The sequence below is a fragment of the Sus scrofa genome, chromosome 15 (genome assembly GCF_054392235.1).
Source record: "Sus scrofa isolate SSC_HxYL_T2T_F1_AM1 chromosome 15, Sscrofa_HxYL_maternal_Yorkshire_Landrace_v2.0, whole genome shotgun sequence".
NCBI classification, from domain to species: domain Eukaryota; kingdom Metazoa; phylum Chordata; class Mammalia; order Artiodactyla; family Suidae; genus Sus; species Sus scrofa.
Window position 1 is genome coordinate 127,451,614 of NC_139397.1, and position 12,136 is coordinate 127,463,749.

The window sequence follows — 12,136 nt, forward strand, 5'->3', positions numbered from 1 at the left end:
ATTTCAGCATGAGATTTCTAGCTTTTTAATTGCCTCCTACGTTCTTGTATCTCAAACTATTGTGGGCTTTTTTGGCATGGAGGAAGTTAGGACCATGAAAGCTGGAAAGAAGGAAAAATGGAGCTGCAACAGCCTCTTTCTCAGCTTGTAATGAACTATTTGTAGTCAAGACCAAGCACAGGTACTGATTCTCATCAAGTGAGATTCTTTATAGAATGAAAGTGTTGCCGCCCTGGAGGTGAGCCCCGTGGGACCATTCCTGCTGCACTCTTTCAGATGAATAGATTAAACTCCTCATAAGATGCTTCTTCTGACACATCCGCACCATATATATTAAAATCCCCTCAGTGTCCTTTTGGCAGTTAGGATGCTTGTAGCTTCTTCAGTGCATTGCAGCCTGTACACCAGCTGGCAAGTTGATTTTTTCCCCTTCTCTGGCATGTGTAAAGGAAGAATTAGATTGCTGTTTGTTGAAATAGACTGTGTACCTCACAAGTCCCATTTCAATAATCTTCTAGAGGCGAGAATGAATTTGGGATTGGAAAGGGCATTACAACATGGCTAAATAAATAGCATGAGGCCCCTCAGCACCTGGCCAGCCAGCAGCGCTACAGTGTGACTTCCAGCCTTTACATTTCACAGTCTCTTTCTTCAGCAAACAGAGTCCGAAAGGTCTTACACAGAGACAGAATTTTAAGTCCGAACAGTCAGGAAACTGGTCTTCGAACACCAAAGCTGTAACACAGTCCTATGAGAAGTGCCAGAAACTTTCCAGCCAAACTTTTTGGGTCTCCAATAATTGTTAAATCGAATATGGCTTAGGTTTCCCCTCAAATTTAGTTTTTTTTTTTTAAATTAAAAATTTTTTTTTTGTCTTTTCTAGGGCCGTTACCCATGGCATATGGAGATTCCCAGGCTAGGGGTCGAATTGGAGCTGTGGCCACCAGCCTATGCCAGAGCCATAGCAATGCCAGATCCGAACCGCGTCTGCAACCTACACTACAGTTCACAGCAACTCCAAATCCTTAATCCACTGAGCAAGGCCAGGGATTGAACCTGCAACCTCATGTTTCCTAGTCGTATTCGTTAACCACTGCACCATGATGGGAACTCCTAGTTTTTTTGAGCTATATACATGTTCCTGTACATTTCTCCAGCTTTAAGACTGTACTCCACCATGAGAGAGGTGTGGAGACCCTCTACAGGGCTGTGCATGGATATTGCAAGTCTAGAAATCCAAGATATCCTAGCAGAGGGAGAAAGGGCCTCTGGAGGTGGTCGAGGCTTGGAGGTGTGGGGAATCTGAGTGCTCATGTTGATGTGTGGTTTGGTCCCATTTCTTCCCTCAAATTCTTTTTCTTTCTTTCTTTCTTCTTCTTCTTCTTCCTTTTTTTTTCCTTCTGCTTTTTAGGGTCACACCAGTAGCATAAGGAGGTTCCCAGGCTAAGGGCTGAATCAGAGCTATAGCTTCTGGCCTACACCACAGCCACAGAAACATCAGATCTGAGCTGCATCTACAACCTACACCACAGCTCACGGCAACACTGGATTCTTAACGCACTGAGTGAGGCCAGGGATTGAACCTGCATCCTCATGGATGCTAGTCAGATTTGTTTCCACTGCGCCACAATGGGAACTCCAATTTCTTTAAGTGTGAAGGAGAGGGACCATGGAAAGCAGGCTTGTATGTGAGTGGAATTATTTATAGTTCATTTTCTCACAATGATGCTGTTTTTCCTAGAATGTTGAAGAAAGATGGATGAGCTCCCATCTCATCTCATGCTACTTTCCTCCTCACATCTTATCATTCTGGTTTTCAGTACATTCATTGTGTTTGTGTACTTCAGAAACTTGGGATATGCTATTCTCTCTCCCTGGATTGACCTTTCCATTATTCTCTTTTTTTTTTCATTTTTTTAAAGTTTTATTGAGATATGGAGTTCCGTTGTGGCTCAGCAGAAATGAATCTGACTCAGATCCATGAGGATGCAGGTTAGGTCCCTGCAGTAGGTTAAGGATGCAGGTTGCTCAATAGGTTAAGGATCCGGCGTTGCTGTGAGCTGTGGTGTAGGCTGGTGGCTGCAGCTCTGACTTGACCCCTAGCCTGGAACCTCCATATGCTGCAGGTGCAGCCCTAAAAAGAAAAAAAAATGTTTATTGAGTTATAGTTGCTTCACAATATTGTGATAATTTCTGCTGTACAAAAAAGTGATTCAGTTATGCATATTCACACATACATTCTTTTTTAGATTCTTTTCCCATATAGAATATACCTTCATAGGCTATTGGGTAAAGTTCCCTGTGGTATACAGTAGGTCCGTGTTGGGCAATCATTCCACATACAATAGTGTGCACATGGCATATGCCAATCCCCATCCTTTAAGTGTTAGCTTAGATGTCATCTCTTCAGAGGGACCTTACCTGTCACACTATCTAAAGTAGGTTTTACTGGAGTTCCCGTCATGGCGCAGCAGAAACGAATCTGACTAAAGCCATGAGGTTGTGGGTTCAATCCCTGGCTTTGCTCAGTGGGTTAAGGATCTGGTGTTGCTGTGAGCTATGGTGTACGTCGCAGACGTAGCTTGAATCTGGAGTTCTTTTTTGGTACAGTGGGTTAAGGATCTGGTTTTGTCACTGCAGTGGCCAGGGTTGCTGCTTTGGCCCAGGTTCCATTCCTGGCCTGGGAACTTCTATATGCAACATGTGTAGCAAAAAAAAAAAAAAAAAAAAAAAAAAATTCACACCCCAGTAATACCTATTCAATTTACCTTTACTTAAAAGATTCAGACTGTAAGATTTTTCTAGCAATGGAGCATCAAGCTATATTTTATATCATAAGAGTACCGTTTATTATGATACTCATTTAAGTGATTTGGTAGCTAGGCTTTACGAAAGATAATTTTAGAATGCTGCCAGAAAATTAAAATTAGGAAGTCTTATCCAGTGCTTGTGGGAATATACATTTATGGAATAACTACTTTGAAGACTAATTCAACAATATCTAGTGGAGCTGAAACTTTATTATCTATGGGTATGATTCCATCCCTGGATATATATATATTAGTAACACTCGACCAGATGAGCATGAAAATGTGCACTGCAGCATTGTCAGAGTGAAAAATTTAGAAAGTGTAAAAGGCAAACACACAAATGGATGACAACACAAACCATTGCAAAGGTGAAATATTGATATAATTCATACAACGAAATGCTTTACACAAGCAAAAATCAATAAAATAGTACACACATCAGCTTAGGTGAATCTCATAAACATTACATTGAAAGATAAAAAGCAAGTTGTACAAGTATACATAGCATATAGTTCCACTTATGTAGCCTAAAACATGCAAACCAGTATTATATTCCTTACGGTCTAAACAGACAGAATAAAAATACAGCAATATTAATGAAAAATCACAAACCCCAAGTTTAATATAGAAATTTTCTTTGGGAGAGGGAGGGAAGGGTAAGTAGAATCTTGGGTGGGTAGACAGAGGGATTTAATTACAGTTTTATTTCTTGAGCTAGATGTTTAAGTGTGAATTTTGTTTTACTATTTATACTTTGAAGAATAATTAATAATTAAAAAAATCCAAATGAAGTGCTGATATATTCTGAGAACTATAAGCTTGGTTGCTTGATGGTGAGATTTGGGATAGAGTTATAATAGTGGTTAAGATGTGTGCAAACAATATTTTATGTAATTTTAAAAGTGGAGTGTCCATATTTTCTATGTAGACCTCTGTTGCTGCTAACATTGATTTTAGCTTTTATGCAGGTGATTATTTTGCATAAAGTCAGATGGACCTCATTTTCATCTGTTAAACTATGTCAATTTTATTAGGTCATTTTTGGCTTAAATGTATTGTTTGACTCTAATGCTTGGTGTTGGTATACACAATTGAGTATTAAAAAAAAGACCCTAAGAAATAAATCTATGTTCATAAAAGGGAGAATTAACCTCTTAAAAATTTCTGAGCTGCTTTCCCCACATATTCTAAATAATCTTTAAAATAGAAACATTCAATAGTTATTTGCTCCTCTGCTCTTCCTTTGCCTTTCTAGTGTTGCAAAAGGGTTCAGGAAAAGAAAGGGAGGAAAGGGTTGAAGGAAGGAACACTGAAGGTGGCTAGCTTTTTTCTGTATATGGTAGAGTTGCTACACTTTTATCACCAGGCAAGTGCTCAGAGATTTACAGATTAAATTTCTGTAAGTGCTTTGGATATTTTCACATATAGTCTCTAATCATTTTACCTTAGTTGGAGAAATAGAGGTTTTGACACATGGCATTGGCTATCCTGCAGTGTCTGTACTATTCTAAGTTCTAATAATTAAATTTGAATATCTATGATCTTAAGAAAATGACTCCTCAATATCATGAAGTGAAATTTGCAGCATCCTAGCTGTCAGCAATATAGCAAGCAAACAAACAAATAAAACAAAAACAACCCCACAAACAAAAAACCTAGGGAGTGAGGAAAAATAAATCCCAGATGCAAAGATATAGTTGTCCTAAGTTTAATTAAAGCATTGGTTCTCAACCTTGACTGCATATTGTAATCACTTGCTTATAAAAAACACTAATGCCTGGTCTCATTCTCAAATATTCTGATTTATGTACTTTGAATGTAGCCTGGGAATCAGGATTTTAAAGAACCTTTTAGGTAATTTTTTTTCTTTTTTTTGGCTGTGCTCACAGCATGTGGAAGTTTCCTTGGCCAGGGACTGAAACTGTGCCGTAGCAGCAACCTGAGCTGCTGCAGTTACAATGCCAGATCCTTAACTGGCTGCACCACACGAGAACTCCTTTCAGGTGATTCTAATGTAAAGTTTATGAACTACTGTATTAAATTAAATTTTTTTTCCTATATGAAAGGACCTGAAAGTGCGATGCAAAATTTATTTGAGGAGTTCCTGTCGTGGCTTAGTGGTAATGAACCCAACTAGGATCTATGAAGATGCGGGTTTGATACCTGGCCTTGCAAAGTGGGTTAAGGATCTGGTGTTACTGTGAGCTGTGGTGTAAGTCACAGACGTGGCTTGGATCCCATGTTGCTATGGCTGTGGTGTAGTATGGCAGCTGTAGCTATGATTCGACCCCTGGCCTGGGAACTTCCATATGCCTTGGGTGTGGCGCTAAAAAACAAAAAGCAAAACAAACAAAAACTTATTTGACTCTCAATTCACATATATTCTTAACCATTGTTGAATCAGTTAATGCAGACTAGTGGTAACCAATTAAATTAATGCTATTGAGAGCCAGGTCCAATGCACCCAGAAGTGAGAACTGGCAGCGAAGATGCAAGGGAGGAGGAGTAAAGTCCATTTTCCCCCTTATGTGAGTAGAAGCAGAAACCCATCATTAGTATCCCTGGGCACACATCTGTGAAATGGTATCATGAGTACCCAGCAGCACTTTGGACATAGTGAGCATTGAGTACACATTCATTGATAAATGGATGAATATATGAATAAAAGCAGGCAATGTTTAATACGAGCAATACACAGTGAAAGCACCATGCTGGTGAGAAAATCACCTAGCAATTCTACAAAACTTCTAAAGTAAAGAAGTTGAAAGTCTGTTTATTTCCTGGCACTGGTTGAAGGGGACTATATCTTTGTAAAGGTGATTCTCCCAAATCCTAAATGGAATGGAGATTGCTGCACCTTCAAGTTCTCCTTCAAGTTCACCCATCATTCAGTTCTCTCCCAGGATGCTAGAAAAGGGAAGCTCTTTCTTCACAGCTGTCCAAGATCAAGAGGTTCCCAAAATATAATTTAACACTGAACATTCAAGGACATTTCAAGATGAGGTATGCTTCTTTTTTTACCTTCTCAGCAATACCTTAAATATTGAAAAGAACATATGATGAATGATAGTTCTGGGGCTATTTTTCATTTCCTTACCAGCTCAAGAAGCATGTTTTGCCTCGCAGTCCCCCGTGCTTGAGCCTCTGCCCTCTACCCCCAACTGCTGTAAACTGGCTCACAGAAGATATACTTTCGCTTTGAGACACCTTCCATCGATTCTGTTAAAGGGGCTTTATCTCAGGATATTTACACCACTTCAGGTTGAATTAAGTTCTCCTTAACCTTCCCAGGGGAGGCAGGAGAATATTGAAGTGCCTGCTCCCCTTATCCCTCTGCTAAATCAATACTACACTTGACTAGTTTTCACTTGACTTATTACATGTGTATTAGAGAAAAAAATTTTTTTTTAACTAACATGGAAGAGGATGGATCAAAAAAAAAGAAAAAAACCCAAAAACTAATGAGGACAGAAAATACTTTTGGTTGACTATTTTTGCCTTTTACATGAGTCCTAGTGTCCTGACACCAGTTTGTTCTTTCCTTGGGTGTCTCCAATACAGAAGAGAGTGGGAAGTGTTTTTTGTTGTTGTTTTGTTTGTTTTACTTTAAAAACAGACTTACCACCACTCATTTACCTTAGGAAAAGTCTTATTTTTTATGCTAAAGAAAAGTAAAAGTTTTAACATAAAAGCAGTAGTGGGAAAAAGACTCCATAACACAAGACTCTAGGTTAATTTATTTTTAAAAAATGTTATTGTTTTTCTGTTTATAAAATTAACACCTGCTCATTGTAAAACACTTAAAAACTGCAGAGGTCTATAATTTAGAAAAGGCTAATTTTCTATTATTCTGCTCCTGGAAATAATCATGTGGAATATATTTTTCAAGTTTTTTTTTTCTATCCATAAGGTAACAATAATAATGATATTTCTTATGAAAATTATAGATTAGATTTTATATTATATTATTAGATTATATTTTACATTTTGCTCTGCAGGTTTTTTTGTTTTGTATCACAATATATGTTCATTACCTTTTCATCTACACTATAGAGTATGTTGTATTGCCAATTCTGTGGCACTTTAGTACAAAAATAAGTGCCAAGTTTTCATATCTCAACTGGATTCCAAATCTTACCCTCAGGGTGCCTGAGAAGAGATTTTTGTTATCATGATGGCTTATTTGCATTCATGGAAATAACAGCCTAGTTCCATTTGGAAAGGCAGCACGAGCATTTAATGAACATGTGCCATATGATATGTATAAGGATGACATAAAAATGAATGGCGTTCCTGCCCATGATCTAGTGCAGGTGACAGAAGGGTAATTATAGTCTAAAGCCATTGAGCTTAGGTTCCCCAGCAGAGGTCTAAGTGAACGTTCTTGGTAGAGCAGAGGAAGCAGCAACTAATTTTGACTGAGGGGAATAGTGAAAATTTGCAAAGGAAGTGCATTTTGCATTAGATCTTAAAGGTTGTGTTGGATTTTGGCAAGTTAATAAGGAGAAAGCCTGGTGGGAGTAGTGTAACCTAAAGCATTTAATCTTAAAGGACGTGAAACTTTCAAGGAAATGTGAGTAAAATATGTGTGCAGAGGAAGAGGTAGACAAAAAAGCTGCAAAATTATCTCTAGGCTAGATTGTGGAGGTCCTTAAATGGATGGCCAACACATCTGGTGTTTGTAAATGTAAAAGGGATTGGAGGTCTGCTGATGATCTCTGATGAGGTGCTTGACTGTATCTTTTGCACACAGCTCTATTACAAAACATTCCAGGTTGTGTTGTGATTTTTTGTTTATATTGTTTGTAAATGTTTTACACACACACACACACACCCATGCTCAAATGAGCTCTTTTTGAACAAGAGATCATTTTTTATTCATCTTTATAGTCCCAGTACCTCGTAAAGGGAGTGCTGTATTAAGCATTCAAAATTGTTAAATTTGTTTTTAAAAAGTTATTTATTGAGTAACTACTGTGAGTCGGGTGCTATTTCAGTTACTCTGGTAAGCAGCCAAACCTTTTTTTTTCTTTATCTTTCTCTGCTACTCCACATTACTTCTTTTTTTTTTTTTTTTTTTTGTTTGTTTGTTTGTTTGTTTTGTCTTTTTGCTATTTCTTTGGGCCACTCCCATGGCATATGGAGGTTCCCAGGCTAGGGGTCTAATCGGAGCTGTAGCCGCCGGCCTACGCCAGAGCCACAGCAACGTGGGATCCGAGCCGCGTCTGCAACCTACACCACAACTCAGGGCAACGCCGGATCGTTAACCCACTGAGCAAGGGCAGGGACCGAACCCGCAACCTCATGGTTCCCAGTCGGATTCGTTAACCACTGCGCCACGATGGGAACTCCCCACATTACTTCTTAACAGAAATTCCTATGCTTAGAGTGAATTTGAGTTAAGAGAATGTCATTATGTTAGGATATACTTATACTAGAAAATTATTTGTTGTTTATCTGAAATTCAATCTTAACTAAGCACCCAGTATTTTTGTTAAATCTTGTAACCCAACTTACATATAGTTAGCCTTCTCCAGTTAGTCCAACTGTATCTTCTTTTCCTTTCTCTTTCTTTTTCTTTAACACTTCCAGATGTAGCCACTAACAGCTTAGATGTGCCAGAAAACACTGGGATTCACCGTGCAAAGTTATTTTGTAGATTTAAAGGGATGTGATTGAGGCCCCTTCATTATTTGCTTGCTTTTAATGTTACCAGACTCCAACATCTTTGGGAAAAGAGAGAGTGATTTTTTTAAAAATGGATAACCACATGTAAATATGAATTCCCTCTCAAGAAATTTTTTAATATAAGACCCATCCTGGACTTTGAGTTAACCCTGTTCTAGATGGAGCTACCATGGGGCACACTGAAAAGGGATACCAGTTATCTGCTTTCTGGTACTCATAATGAAAGTTTTTATTCTATTTTCTTGTCTATAAAAATCATATAGAGACATAACAAATTATGTACGTACTTCTACATCTTGCTTTGTACATTCAGCATTATTTTTGAGATTTATACATATTGATACGTGTTGCTCTAGTTAGCCACTTTTTTGTGACTGTGTATTTCACTTAGCAAATGCAACATAATTTACTTATCCATTCTCCTGTTGTTGCTGAAATGAGCATTCCTATGTATATGTCTTTGTATACCTGCAAGGGCTTCTTTAAGGTATGTAGAATGGATTTGTTAGTCCTTAGGGTAGAGGTATTAACTTTGCTAGGTATTGTTGGGTTGATTTCCAAAGACAGACCTTAATTGTACATTTCTGTCATGTTTGAGAGTTCCTGGTGTTACAAGTTCTCACTAAAACTTGAAAAAAATTAGACTTTAAAAGTACATGTCAATCTAAATGGGATAAATTGATATTCTTATTTAATTAGCATTTAAATTATTATTATTATTATTATTGTCTTTGCCTTTTCTAGGGTCGCTTCCCACGGCATATGGAGGTTCCCAGGCTAGGGGTCTAATCAGAGCTGTAGACGCCGGCCTAGGCCAGAGCCATAGTAACACAGGATCCGAACCACATCTGCGACCTACACCACAGTTTATGGCAACCCCAGATCCTTAACCCACTGAGCAAGGCCAGGGATCGAACCTGCAACCTCATGGTTCCTAGTCGGATTTGTTAACCGCTGCGCCACGACAGGAACTTCTAATTAGCGTTTAAATTATTAATGAGCTTGAGCATTGCTACTAATATACTTGTTGGCCATTTAGAGTTACCTTTTGTGAATTGCCTGTTTATAGCCTTTGTCCATTTTATGAGGAGATTTTTTTTGTCCTTTTCTTATTCATTTAATGAGTTATTCTGATTATAAATAATTTTTATATGGCTTATAAACATGTTTTCTCTGTCTGTAGTATATCTTTTTATGTCTTGTCATATACAGGTTTTTAATTGTAAAGTTATCAGTTTTATCAGTCTTTTCTTTGAGAGCTTGTGCTTTTTGTTTAAGAAATCATTGTAAGAAATCTTTTCCTAATCCAAGTTCTTTAAGATATTTTCCTGTATTGTTTTCTATGTTTCTGTATTTTTGAGTATGATGTAAAAGAGTGATAATTTTTTATATATGAATAATAAAATGTCTCAATACTGTTTTGAACAGTTCATTTTTTTCCCCCTACTGGTTTGTTGCACTTCTATGAACAAGTGTCCCTATATCTGATAATCTGTTTCTGGAGTTTCAGCTGTGCCCTTTTGGTCTGTTTCTCTACACCTATGCTAAAATCCCAAGGGCCAGTCATTATAGTTGTGCAATAACCATGCTGTACAGAAGGATGATTTTCCCAATGATTCCATTTTGGAGAAGTATCACATTCAAGTGTATTGATGGTTATGCCTAAATTAAAATACATTTAATACTAATTGTGTGATCCATAGAAGAGACTAAGCACCTCCTTATTCTCTCAAGTTCCCTCATTTTTATATTGTAAAGGAGAAAATAGAGCCTTGGCTATAAGATGTCTTTCTCTCTAAATTCAAGCTTTGCAAAGAGTACTTAGCATGCTTGAAGGTCACTGCTGATGAACAGCTTGGAATCAGGCTATTAATATTCACAGAAATGCCTTTGCTAAGTGACATGATTGTAAAATATTCTGGAAGCCAACCTTGTAGTGCTTTCTGGTAGCATTAAGTGTTTCCAATAAAATCCCATTAAAGAAGGGAGATTAGTGTCACTAGTATCAACTTGGCATATTTTGTTTCACTATACTTTTATTAAAAATGAATCTAGTGTATATAAACCTTTCTGTCTTTGAGAGTTGGTTACATTTTCTTTAACTTTTTACCTTTTTTTTTTTTTTTGTAGTTACTAGTTTTATACCCATCTTTGGATAACTTTACATAAGATACTTACAAATATACCTCACTATGGACTTCAATGATTAAGCAGTTTCTACTGGCTTCTCCCTGAGAAAGCTGAATACTTAAGTGCACATTTACCTTCTCTTCGTTTCCTAGAATTTGTTGATGTAATTTGGAATTGTAGATTCAAAGCATTATTTTTTTTGTTATGAGTATTATTCAAAAATCATTTTTATCGTCATGGCTCAGTGGTTAATGAACCCTACTAGTATCCATGAGGTTGGGGGTTCAATCCCTGGCCTTGCTCAGTGGGTCGGGGATCTGGCGTTGCCATGAGCTGTGGTGTAGGTCACAGACGTGGCTTGGATCTCACATTGCTGTGACTGTGGTGTAGGCTGGCAGCTACAACTCTGATTTGACCCCTAGCCTGGGAACCTCCATATGCTGGGGTGCAGCCCTAAAAAAACAAAAAATCATTTTTAATATCAACGGTAATTATTTGCATAATCTAAAATTTATTTAAATTTTTATTCTTCCTCAAATAACTTTTTTCTGTGTTATTTTTACTTTATTTTAGTTTACTTTTTAAACAGATTTAACAGGCTTACTTTGTGTACAATAGACTGTGTTTGAAGTGTACAGTTTGTTTATATACATATACATATATATATCTGTATCTATATTTGTGAAACCATGACCGCAGTCAGTATAACAGCTTACCTCTCAGTTGCTTCATGTCCCCTCAAATCTTTATTCTGATTTGGATGCCTCATGTTCTTGAATGAAAATTTCAAAACAAGATTTCTAGCAATTTTACCTAACTGTACAGCCTTTATATGTGAGTTGTAGGAAGTTCATGAATCCCCATTCAGTGTAAACTCTTGAATCAATCTGGAGATTTAGGCAAGACTGGGATTCTCTCAGTTACTGTTCTACCCTCTTCTTCTCATTTCCATTTCATCTTCTTATTGAGGGGACTTTAAAGGGAATGTCAGGAACAGAGAGTACATTTTTTTTTTCTTCTGGTTGGCTTCCTGCATGACTGTGATAAAGAGTTATAAGCAAGGGTCATTCATAGAGTAAGGAAAAGTCTCAGGTGTTTCTAGGTGTGGGTAAAGCTGTTGTCAAACTGGATTGTCGGTGTCAGACTTAGAGAGACCTAGCAGAAGTGTTTAATAAATATTTGTTGAATAAATAATGCATGAGTTTCAATTAGAATGGAGCAGGGGGCTAAATTAGGGTTTCCTACACTATCTGAGAATATGTCAGCTCATGAGAAATGCCTCAGTTCATCTTTGCTACTTTCCTTGTTGGCAGGTTTCTGATTAAAAAAAATCTAGTGTGTTTCTTAGTTTCATAATCATTTTTATCCAACAGTTGAAGGATTTTTCTTTAATTGAAATATAAATATCAGTTTATTCAGTGAATATTGCAAATCAAGTAATTCAAAATAAGAATTAATATATGCCCAGAATTTTTTGAATATTTTAAAAACACCCAGAAATTTCTTTT

At 37.2% G+C, this 12,136-nt stretch overlaps 2 protein-coding genes across 5 annotated transcripts in view; one reads left to right on the plus strand and one right to left on the minus strand.

The window, feature by feature from the left end:
• Nucleotides 1-12,136, minus strand: part of KANSL1L (KAT8 regulatory NSL complex subunit 1 like) — a 579,301-nt gene that overhangs the window by 344,315 nt on the left and 222,850 nt on the right. The window lies entirely within an intron of this gene.
• Nucleotides 1-12,136, plus strand: part of CPS1 (carbamoyl-phosphate synthase 1) — a 308,550-nt gene that overhangs the window by 52,080 nt on the left and 244,334 nt on the right. The window contains exon 1 of one of the 4 annotated variants that reach the window (XM_084998956.1): nt 5,697-5,813. The exons of the other annotated variants lie outside the window; for them this stretch is intronic. The gene's annotated coding sequence lies outside the window, so the exon portion shown is untranslated. Of the gene's footprint in view, nt 1-5,696; nt 5,814-12,136 lie in introns of those variants that run through there. 4 annotated transcript variants of the gene reach the window in all.